This window comes from Macaca fascicularis, chromosome 10 (genome assembly GCF_037993035.2).
Source record: "Macaca fascicularis isolate 582-1 chromosome 10, T2T-MFA8v1.1".
Taxonomy (NCBI): domain Eukaryota; kingdom Metazoa; phylum Chordata; class Mammalia; order Primates; family Cercopithecidae; genus Macaca; species Macaca fascicularis.
In genome coordinates this window covers 69197192-69208206 of record NC_088384.1, presented here as the reverse complement: position 1 = coordinate 69208206, position 11015 = coordinate 69197192, and the positions used below count along the sequence as shown (strand labels likewise).

General features: G+C 46.0%; 1 non-coding gene and 1 pseudogene across 1 annotated transcript; both read right to left on the bottom strand.

Moving 5' to 3' along the window:
• Positions 1 to 2036: 2036 nt before the first annotated feature.
• Positions 2037 to 5656, bottom strand: LOC102137341 (large ribosomal subunit protein eL15-like; annotated as a pseudogene).
• A 2422-nt stretch (positions 5657 to 8078) lies between these two features.
• Positions 8079 to 8139, bottom strand: LOC123567347 (U7 small nuclear RNA). Its single transcript, XR_006690262.2, has one exon. It is a non-coding gene; the product is annotated as a U7 small nuclear RNA (small nuclear RNA).
• Positions 8140 to 11015: the final 2876 nt, after the last annotated feature.

Sequence of the window (11015 nt, the reverse complement as noted above, 5' to 3'; positions counted from 1 at the left end):
GCCTCCCTCTCCCAATTTTTTTCCCTTTTTCTTTCTTTTTTTTTTTTTGAGATGGAATCTCGCTCTGTCACCCAGGTTGGAGTGCAGTGGCACAATCTTGGTTCACTGCAACCTCTGCTTCCCAGGTTCAAGCAATTCTTCCTGCCTCAACCTCCCGAGTAGCTGGGATTACAGGTGCCCACCACACCTGGCTAATTTTTGTGTTTTTAGTAGAGAGTGGGTTTCACCATGTTGTCCAGGCTGGTCTTGAACTCCTGACCTCAGATGATCTGCCTGCCTAGGTCTCCGAAAGTCCTGGGATTACAGGCGTGAGCCACTGTGCCCTGCCTTATTTTTCTTCCTCTTTCTTTCTTTCTCTTTCTTTCTTTTCTTTCTTTTTTTCTTTCTTTCATTCTTTCTCTCTTTTTCTTTCCTTTCTTTCTTTCTTTCTTTCTTTTTCTTTCTTTCTTTCCCTCCCTCCCTCCCTCTCTCCTTCCCTTCCTTCCTTCCTTCCTTTCTTCCTTCCTTCCTTCCTTTCTCTCTCTCTCTCTTTTTCTTTCTTTTTTCCTTCTTTTCTTTTTTCTTTTTTTTGGATAGTGTCTTGCTGTATTGCCCAGGAGTTCAGTGGTGCAATCTTGGCTCACTGCAACCTCTGTCTCCTGGTTCAGGTGATTCTCCTGCCCCAGTCATCCAAGTAGCTGGGACTATGGATGGGTTGCCACCACAACTGGCTATTGTTTTGTAGAGACAGGGTCTCGCCATGTTGCCCAGGCTGTCTTCCTCTTTTAAGGATCCTTGTGAAAACTTTCGGTCTGCCTGCATATTCCAGTACAATCTCCCTATTTTAAAAATCAGTTGATTAGTTGGGTGATGTGGCTCACACCTGTAATCTCAGCACTTTGGGAGGCTGAGGTGGGCGGATCACTTGAGGACAGGAGTTTGAGACCAGCCTGGCCAATATGGTGAAACCCTGTCTCTACTAAAAATGCAAAAATTAGCCAGGCATGGTGGCACATGCTTGTCATCCCAGCTACTTGGGAGGTTGAGGCAGGAGAATTGATTGAACGGGAGATGGAGGTTGCAGTGAGCTGAGATCACGCCATTGCACTACAGCCTGGGCAACAAGAGCGAAACTTCATCTAAAAACAAACGGGCCAGGTGCGGTGGCTCACACCTGTAATCCCAGCACTTTGGGAGGACAAGATGGGCAGATCATCTGAGGTCAGAAGTTTGAGACTAGCCTGGCCAACACGGTAAAACCCCATTTCTACTAAAAATACAAAAATTGGCCAGGCGTGGTAGCTTACACCTGTAGTGCTAGCTACTCTGGAGGCTGAGGCCTGAGAATTGCTCAAACCCGGGAGGTGGAGGTTACAGTGAGTTGAGATCACACCACTGCACTCCAGCCTGGGCAACAGAGTGAGACTCGGTCTCAAACAAACAAAAAACTCAGTGATAAACTCCTTACACAAAGACACATCTAAAATAAAGTGAAAACAAAGTTTGAAAACTTACCTTTTAAGAATGACTTAGTAGAGGGAAGTAGAGATGAAGAGAAGTTGGATAATATGCACAAAAATACAATATGATAGAAGGAATAAGTTCTAGTCCAATAGTACAGTAGGGAAATCATAGTTAACAATAATTTAGCGTATATTTCAAAATAGCTAGAGGAGAATTGTAACATTCCCAACACAAAGAAAAGATAAATGTTTCAGGTAATAGATAGCCTCATTACCCTAACTTAATCATTACACATTGCACACATGTATCAAAATATCACACGTACTCTCAAAATATGTGTAACTATAATATATCAATTTTAAAAAGACAGAAGAACAAGATTTAGGCCCAGTTTACCAGTGAAATCCTTCAAGGGTCTCAGTTATTAAGGATCAGCTAATTATTACGTAGTGTATGTCTCTACTGTATAAAATAAGAATAAAAAACTTTTCAAAACATTTTGTGTTTTGTTTGAGACAGGGTCTCATTATTTTTTATTTTTATTTTTTGACTGTCCTAAATTGCTTATTAGGTATGAATTTTACAAACTTTACTTATATCAGTGGCAACGGTGGAGCTGAGAGTATCAAGTTTTCTCCAAGCTGCACGACGAGACCCACCAATAGTGTGGTGGAACTTAAGGCCCTTTCCAAGGCCATGGCTCTTGCGGCCTGCAGATGTCAGCCCACGTGTCTCCCTGGGCTTGTAGACTGGTTGGTGATCCACTGGGTGTCAGGATTTCCTCTGATAGCTTTATGCAATGCATCAATGAGGATAACCTCAAAAAATTTGTATGTGGAATCTTCAACCCAGTAAGAATTCAGGACTCTTAGAGCCCCACAGTGGTGTCCAGCTTGCTCCTCTGCAATGGACTGAGGGTTCAGGCAAAGTTTAGCTGGTTAACACCATGATGTGCAGGCTTGCTGTAAGTTGCACCCTTAGGAACTGGGTGTTTTTGGCCACCACTGCACACACAAATCCTATATATAATGTAACCTAGCTTGGCCCTGTAGTTCAGTCGGCGCACTTTATGGGGCCGGGTGGACTGGGGAGCCCTGCAGAGAGCAGATCGCTGGCAGTACTGCCATCAGCAGACCCTCAGAAGAAAGCGCATGAGATCAGACTGCTTCTCCCTCCATAGCTCCTGGATGTACTTGTATGCACTCACTGTGGCTTACCTGATGGCTGCTGCCAGACAGAAAGGCGGGGTCTCACTCTTTTGCCCAAGCTGGAGTGCAGAGGTGTGATCATGGCTCACTGTAGCCTCGACCTCCTGGGCTCCAGCCTAAGTCTCCCAAGTAGCTGGGACTACAGGCATGCACTACCATGCCTGGCTAATTTTTGTATTTTTTGTAGAAATAGGATCTCACTATGTTGTACAGGCTGGTCTCAAACTACTGGGCTCAAGCAGTCTTCTCTCCTTAGCCTCCCCAAAGTGCTGGTATTACAGGCGTGAGCCACCACACCCAGTCAAAATATTTTCTGAAAGAAAACAAAATCAGAGGCCAGGCACGGTGGCTCACACCTGTAATCCCAGCACTTTGGTAGGCCGAGGCGGGCAGATCACTTGAGGTCAGGAGTTCCAGACCAGGCTGACGAACATGGCGAAACCTTGTCGCTACTAAAAATATAAAAATTAGCTGGGTGTGGTGGCATGCACCTGTGGTTGCAGCTACTCAGGAGGCTGAGGCAAGAGAATCACTTGAACCTGGGAGGCAGAGGTTGCAGTGAGCCAAAATTGCAGCACTGCACTCCAGTCTAGGTAACAGAGTGAGATTCTGTCCAAAAGAAAGAAAGCAAGCAAGAAAGCAAGCGAGCAAGCAAGCAAGCAAGCAAGAAAGCAAGAAAGAAAGAAAGAGAAAGAAAGAGAGAAAGAGAGAGAAGGAAGGGAAGGGAAGGGAAGGGAAAGGAAGGGAAAGGAAGGAAAGGAAGGGAAGAAAGGGAGGGAAGGAAGGAAGGGAAGGAAGGAAGGGAAGGAAGGAGAGAAGGAAAGAAAGAGAAAAAGAAAACAAAATCAGAAGAGCCAGACACCAAGAACCAAGCAAATAGCCCATAAAATACTTTTTAAAATAAAATATATTTTTAAAAATTTGGTTAATGAATCAAGAAAAAGAAATAAAGGTCTTCTTTTTAAAGTTACAAAGGTGCCAGGCGCGGTGGCTCAAGCCTGTAATTCCAGCACTTTGGGAGGCCGAGACGGGCGGATCACGAGGTCAGGAGATCGAGACCATCCTGGCTAACACGGTGAAACCCCGTCTCTAATAAAAAATACAAAAAAAAAACTAGCCAGGCGAGGTGGCGGGTGCCTGTAGTCCCAGCTACTCGGGAGGCTGAGGCAGGAGAATGGCGTGAACCTGGGAGGCGGAGCTTGCAGTGAGCCGAGATCTGGCCATTGCACTCCAGCCTGGGTGACACAGCAAGACTCCGTCTCAAAAAAAAAATAAAAATAAAAAAATAAAATAAAGTTACAAAGGTAACTAATAGAATTTAATAATTAAATAATGGGAGAAAGAGAGCGGAGAAGTAGGGAATGTAAAGAGGTTAAATTGTCATACTCGTGTTGGGGAATTCACGGATGTTGCATATTTGTACATCAACAAATAAAAGAGTTGCCATTGCAGCCAACATCTGTGGGGAATTTTGGTGCAGCGTCCAGCCACTCCACTCCCAGTGACAGCTCCGAGTTCTGTTTGAATACCTACCCTTTCCCAACCCTGTTCCACACGGTCCGGGTGGAGTTGTCTCAAATTCAGCTTATCTGTTCCTGCCCAATGAGTCAACCACGCGGTTTAGAGAGCTTTAGCCTCTGGCCCAGGACTGTTTTTTTCCTTTTGCAGGAGACGTCCCTGTGAAATAGGGTATGTTTAATACTAAGGGAAACTCTGGGTACTGTTTTATTTCTGTGTTTATGGGTTTGATATTCTTCATTTATCAGAAGAAGGAATGGCGTCTTGCCTAGATGGGCCAGAGAAGGCCCTAGTCCTTACTATGGGAAAAGACTCCTGGTGGATGGGATGCGGGAAAGGAACAGGACGTTTGTTGTCAGCACCCTGTGGCAGACACTGCCCATATGCCATGCACAACCCCTTGGCATGCACCCCTACACACTGAGCGCTGGCTACTGCAAACACCTCTAAGTCCTCCTCTGCCGGAAGGTTCTCTTTCTCCCTCTCTCTCCCACTTCTTCCTCCCCGCCCCCGCCCCTTCCTGAAGAGCAAGCTAGGCTGGCAAATAGGGCAAGCTGAAAGTTCTCTGTCAATGATAGATGAGGAGCTGTCGGGTTCACACTGCAGCTTTCTCGCCGCTCTGTTGGGAGAACTCTGAAGCATCTTCTACACCGTCTCCCAAGCTCTCCAGGAGGAGCGGGCTCCAGGTGCCCGCAGAGGTAACTTGCTGATAACGCAGCTTTCTTTTTGCTTTTCTTTTCTTTTTTCTTTTTCTTCTTCTTCTTTTTTTTTTTTTTTTTTTTTTTTTTTTTTTTTTTTTTTGAGACGGAGTCTCGCTCTGTCGCCCAGGCTGGAGTGCGGTGGCGCGATCTCGGCTCACTGCAAGCTCCGCCTCCCGGGTTCACGCCATTCTCCTGACTCAGCCTCCCGAGTAGCTGGGACTACAGGCGCCGCCACCACGCCCGGCTAATGTTTTGTATTTTTAGTAGAGACGGGGTGTCACCGTGTTAGCCAGGATGGTCTCGATCTCCTGACCTGGTGATCCGCCCTCCTCGGCCTCCCAAAGTGCTGGGATTACAGGCGTGAGCCACCGCACCCGGCCGATAAAGCAGCTTTCTTTATTGGCTCTCTTCCTTTTCTTATCTTGCTTCCCTACTCCCTGAAATCATCTCTCAAACTACTTGCAATTGAATACTAGAGTCTGGGCGACCTCACATTAAGATTCATCCAGTCGCACTCTCTCAGTAAGGGCAGCTGGGTTCTGATTTCCTTGACACACCCCTCCTTCACTTTCCCTCTGTGCGCTTCCAGTGGCTCCATCCCAGCCCCAGGGCAGGGCACACGGATCACAACTAGCCAATCAGCATTGATCTTTTACCAGCCACAGGAAATGGCTCAGGGGCAGCTTGTGACCGGTTTGGAGCCAATGAGGTGTGAGGAGGCTTTGCGGGTAGAGAGGCCCGCCCTGCTGCCTGTGCACCCGGGAGAAAGAAGCCTGGATCTGCCATCACCTGCCAGCCTGTCTGAAAATGGAGCCAACAAGGAGGGCTGCTGGACGGAGTGAGAAACCAGGCCCTGTGGTAGTGTTTGAGCCCCTGAATCAAGCTGTGCTTCAAGCCAGAATTATCCTTAGAGTTTTCAGTGAAACGAGTCGGGAAATTCCCTATTAAACCCATTTTGAGTTGTGACTAAGATACCTAATGGATACGAGACAGAGAAAGGGCCTTCCCCTGGGTCTCACTTATGAGAAACAGAGAGAGAGGTGGTTGCTGCCTTGGCTCTGTGACCGAGCAGGTGCAGTTCAGACAGACGTGGCGGGAAGTGATCTCTGCTTGCGTAGAAGGGGAAACCCACCTGGGCTGCTCCCTTCCCTGGAGGGTGCCAGGCACTCCCAGCCCAGGGGGTCAGGCCCAGCGGAAGGAGGGACTGACGGTATGTTCAGCTGGGGCTCCCTGTAGGAAAGCTGAAGCCAGAACGGAACAAAACTGCAAACAGCGCCATACGAACCCTGCACTCACTCTACACCCAGGTGGGATTAAAAATCGGCAGATCTGGCCGGGCGCAAGTGGCTCATGCCTGTAATCCCTTTTGGGAAGCCTAGGCGGGCGGATCACATGAGGTGAGGAGTTTGAGACTAGTCTGGCCAACACGGTGAAACCATGTCTTTACTAAAAAATACAAGCACATGCCTGTAATTCCAGCTACTTGAGAGGCTGAGGTACGAGAATCGCTTGAGCACGATAGGCGGAGGTTGCAGTGAGCCGAGATCGCACCACTGCACTCCAGCCTGGGCAATAGAGCGAGACTCAGTCTAAAAAATAATAATAATAATAAAAATAAAGTCGGCAGGTCTTTGCTTTTCTTCTGGGAAAATCTGAACTCGAAAAAGACAAATCAGAAATTACGCGAAAGCAGTCTCTCTCCCGAAAGCGATTTTGGGGAAACTGGAAGCGCTTCCTACTCCACAGACCCACCAGTTGGCCCAAGACAGTATTGGGACACAATCTTCCCCCTGCCCAGCGAGCATTGCCCCAAATTAAAATGCCAGTGCCTCCACCCCAAGTGGCATTATTGGCTGTTAGTAGACTTTAATACTTACACAAGGGTTATTATAGAATTTCACAGAGCAGATTTTGCAGGGTGCAAGAAGTAAGGAACCTGGAAGGGAGGGCTCAGCCACAGAGGATAAAGGATTCAGCACTGGTCACTCCGGTATGCTCAGAGTAGAGGTTAAGACTGATAAGAGGCATGAGGGAGACTCAGAGGACATTCTTCTGCTCAAAGATAAGAAAACTATTTTGCCTGGCGGTTACTTGTACTCTAAGCATATACCTAATTCTCTGAGTCCCACCTTAGGCCAAATCCCGCTAACCCATTCATTTACAGATTGTCTTCCGGCTACTTTGCACTACAATGGCAGAGCTAAGTAGTTGCCTCAGAGACTGTATGGCCTGGGATCTCTAAAATATTTGCTGTCTGTCCCATTACAGAAAAGGTTTGTTGACTCCTGTAAATCAGTGGTCCTCAAACTTGAGTGTGTTAGATTTCCCCAAGGGCTTGTTTACACACAAATTGCTGAGCCCAGTCACAGGGTCTCTGATTCATTAGGTCTCAGGTGGGAACCAAGAACAGTTGACCCTTGAACAACACGGGTTTGATCTGTGCAGATCCACATATACATAGATTTCCACATATACACAGATTTCTTTGCCTCTATCACCCTTTATACAGCAAGACCAACCCCTTCTCTTCCTCCTCCTCAGCCTACTCAGTGTGAACATGGTGAGGATGAAGACCTTTGTGGTGATGCATTTCCACTTAATGAATAGTAGATGTATTTTCTCTTCCTTATGATTTTCTTAATAACATTTTGTTTTCTCTAGCTAACTTTGTTGTAAGAATATAGTAATAATTTATATAACATACAAAATATGTGTTAATCAACTGGGTTATCTGTAAGGCTTGCAGTCAACAGTAGGGTATTAGTAGTTAAGTGTTTGGGGAATCAAAAGTTAATGCAGGCCCGGCACGGTGGCTCACGCCTGTAATTTCAGCACTTTGAGAGGCCAAGGCAGGTGTATCTCTTGAGGTCAGGAGTTTGAGGCCAGCCTGGCCAACATGGTGAAACCCTGTCTGTACTAAAAATACAAGGATTAGCCAGGTGTGGTGGTGCACACTTGTAATCCTAGCTACTTGGGAGGCTGAGATGGGCGGATCACTTGAACCCAGGAAGTGGAGGTTGCAGTGAGCCGAGATAACACCACTGCACTTCAGCCTGGGCAACAGAGCAAGTCTCCCTGTCTTAAAAAAAAAAAAAGAAAAAAAAGTTAATTCAGATTTTGGACTGTGCAGGTGGTGGCACCCCAGCCCCTCCCTCCCTCGTTGTTCAAAGGTCAACTGAATATGTCCATTTCTTTTTTTGTTGGGAGTTGTGGAGTTCCAGTGAAGACAGGAAAACCTGATAGACAAATTCTACAAGAGCTGTAATCTGAATTTCCCTTTCTAACAAGCTCCCAAGTGCTGTTGCTGCTGCTGTCCTTGCCATCTCCACATTGAGGCACCTGAGAAAGGGTAAATGCAAAATAGCAAGAAGTGGCTCAGATCATTCACTCCTGCCTCCTCATTAGCCCAATATTAGAGGCTGGGAAATGTAGTCTCTGGTTAGGCAGCCATGTATCCAGGAAGATGGAAAATAGATTTAGGAGGACAACTAGAAGGCCTAGAGTGCTGCATTATTTTCTAAGGACTTCAAAAAACAAACAAAAAAAACCACACACACAAAGCCTTAGTTCTCTCTCCTGCTACATGTTCAGCTCAGGTAAGCTAGAGCCTAGAGGCTTGTTCCAGGTTGCTGTTGTCCTCACTTTACAACCCAGGTTGAAGGAGCAAGTGCTACAGTTTTCAAATGTTGCTTTTAAAAATTTTGTATTGGCCAGGCTGGGTGGCTCACACCTGTTATCCCAGCACTTTGGGAGGCCAAGGCAGGCAGATCACATGAGGTCAGGAGTTCGAGACCAGCCTGGCCAACATGATAAAACCCTGTCTCTACTAAAAGTACAAAAATTAGCTGGATGTGGTGGTGCACGCCTGTAATCTCAGCTACTTGGGAGGCTGAGGCAGGAGGGTCACTTGAACCCAGGAGGCGGAGGTTGCAGTAAGCCGAGATCGCACCACTACACTACATGCCACTGCACTACAGCCTTGGCAACAGAGTAAGAGTCCGTCTAAAGAAAAAAACAAAAAACAAGAACAAAAAAAACATTTGTATTGAAATACAACATGTATACAGAAAAGTGCAGAAATCAAAAGTGTATAGCTCCGTGGCTTTCACAAAGTGAACACACCCATGTACCCATGTAACCAATGCACAGACAAGAAACAGAATATGACCACTGCACCAGAAGTCCCCTCACTCCCATCTAGTCACCGTCTCACTTTCAAGGGTTGCTACTGTCAGAGGTGTGTAAACCAGAAAACTCCATCTTAAATAGAAGCTGGGCAAAACGAGGCTGAAACCTACTGGGCTGCATCCCCAGACGCTTAAGGCATCCTAAGTCACAGGATGAGACAGGAGGCCAGCACAAAATACAGGTCATAAAGACCTTGCTGATAAAAGATTGCAGTAAAGAAGGCAGCCATAACCCACCAAAACCAAAATGGCGACACGAGTGACCTCTGATTGTCCTCACTAGTACACTCCCACAAGCACCATGACAGTTTACAAATGCCATGGCAATGTCAGGAAGTTACCCTATATGGTCTAAAAAGGGGAGGCATGTCTAATCCACCTCTTGTTTAGCATATCATCAAGAAATAACCATGCAAATGGGCAACCAGCAGCCCTCGGGGCTGCCCTGTCTATGGAATAGCCATTCTTTTATTCCTTTACTTTCTTAATAAACTTGCTTTCACATTGCATTGTGGACTCTCCCTGAATTTTTTCTTGCATGAGATCTGAGAACCCTCCCCTGGGTCTGGGCTATGACCTCTTTGCTGTAATACTACTATTGGCCAGGTGCAGTGGCTCACACCTGTAATCTCAGCACTTTGGGAGACCAAGGCAGGAGGATCACTTGAGGCCAGGGGTTTGAGTTTACAGAGCTATGCTCTTGCCACTGCACTCCAGTCTGAGTGACACAGTGAGACCCTGTCTCAAAAGATTAAAAAATAATTTAAAACTTTTAAAAAAGGGTAACAACCATCATGCCACACATGAGTTTTGCCTCTGTTTTGAACTTCATATACTAAGTGTCGGTATACAAAGATGTGATGCAGCCAGAATTTTCACCACCATATATCGTCCTGTATGGACTGTCCTGTAACTGATTCTTTCACTCAACAGTTTGTGAGTTTTATCTGTGTTGTTGCATGCAGCAAATATGCAACAAATTTCTCTTGTGTTTTTTTTTTTTTTTTTTTTGCATTGTTGTGTAATATTCTGTAAATGGATGCTTTGTTTATCCATTCTACAGATGATGGACAGTATTTATTTCTAGTATTTGACTAGTACTGATAGTGTTTCTATGAACCTTCTAATAGATGTCTTTTGGTTGTAGCAGGACAAGCCGCAGACAAAACTCCTCAGACACTGAATTAAAGAAGGAAAGGGTTTATTCGGCTGGGAGCATTAGCAAGACTCCTGTCTCAAGAGCTGAGCTCTCTGAGTGAGCAATTCCTGTCCTTCTTAAGGGCTCACAACTCTAAGGGGGTGCACATGAGAGGGTCATGATCGATTGAGCAAGCAGGGGGTACGTGACTGGGGGCTGTATGCACCAGTAATTAGATCAGAACAAAACGGGATAGGGATTTTCACAGTGCTTTTCTATACAATGTCTGTAATCTATAGATAACATAACCAATTAAGTCGGGGTCGATCTTTAACTACCAGGCCCAGGGTGTGGCGCTGGGCTGTCTGCTAGTGGATTTCATTTCTGCCTTTTAGTTTTTACTTTTTCTTTCTCTGGAGGCAGAAATTGGGCATAAGACAATATGAGGGGTGGTCTCCTCCCTTCTTCCCCCGCTTTGAGACTCTCACTCAATAGTGAGAGTTCTCACTTTCATTTTTACTACCTATGTCTTCTTGCAAGACAGACCGATAGTAATTCATGTAATACACTTGTGCTTAAGCATTTTGGTGAACTAAGGTAGCGATGGAGCTTTTTATCATTTGAAGAAGTACAGGTAGCAAACAAAGGAGCAGGAAGCATGTCCTATTACTATTATATATATATATATATATTTTTTTTTTTTGAGACGGAGTCTCGCTCTGTCTCCCAGGCTGGAGTGCAGTGGCCGGATCTCAGCTCACTGCAAGCTCCACCTCCCGGGTTCACGCCATTCTCCGGCCTCAGCCTCCCGAGTAGCTGG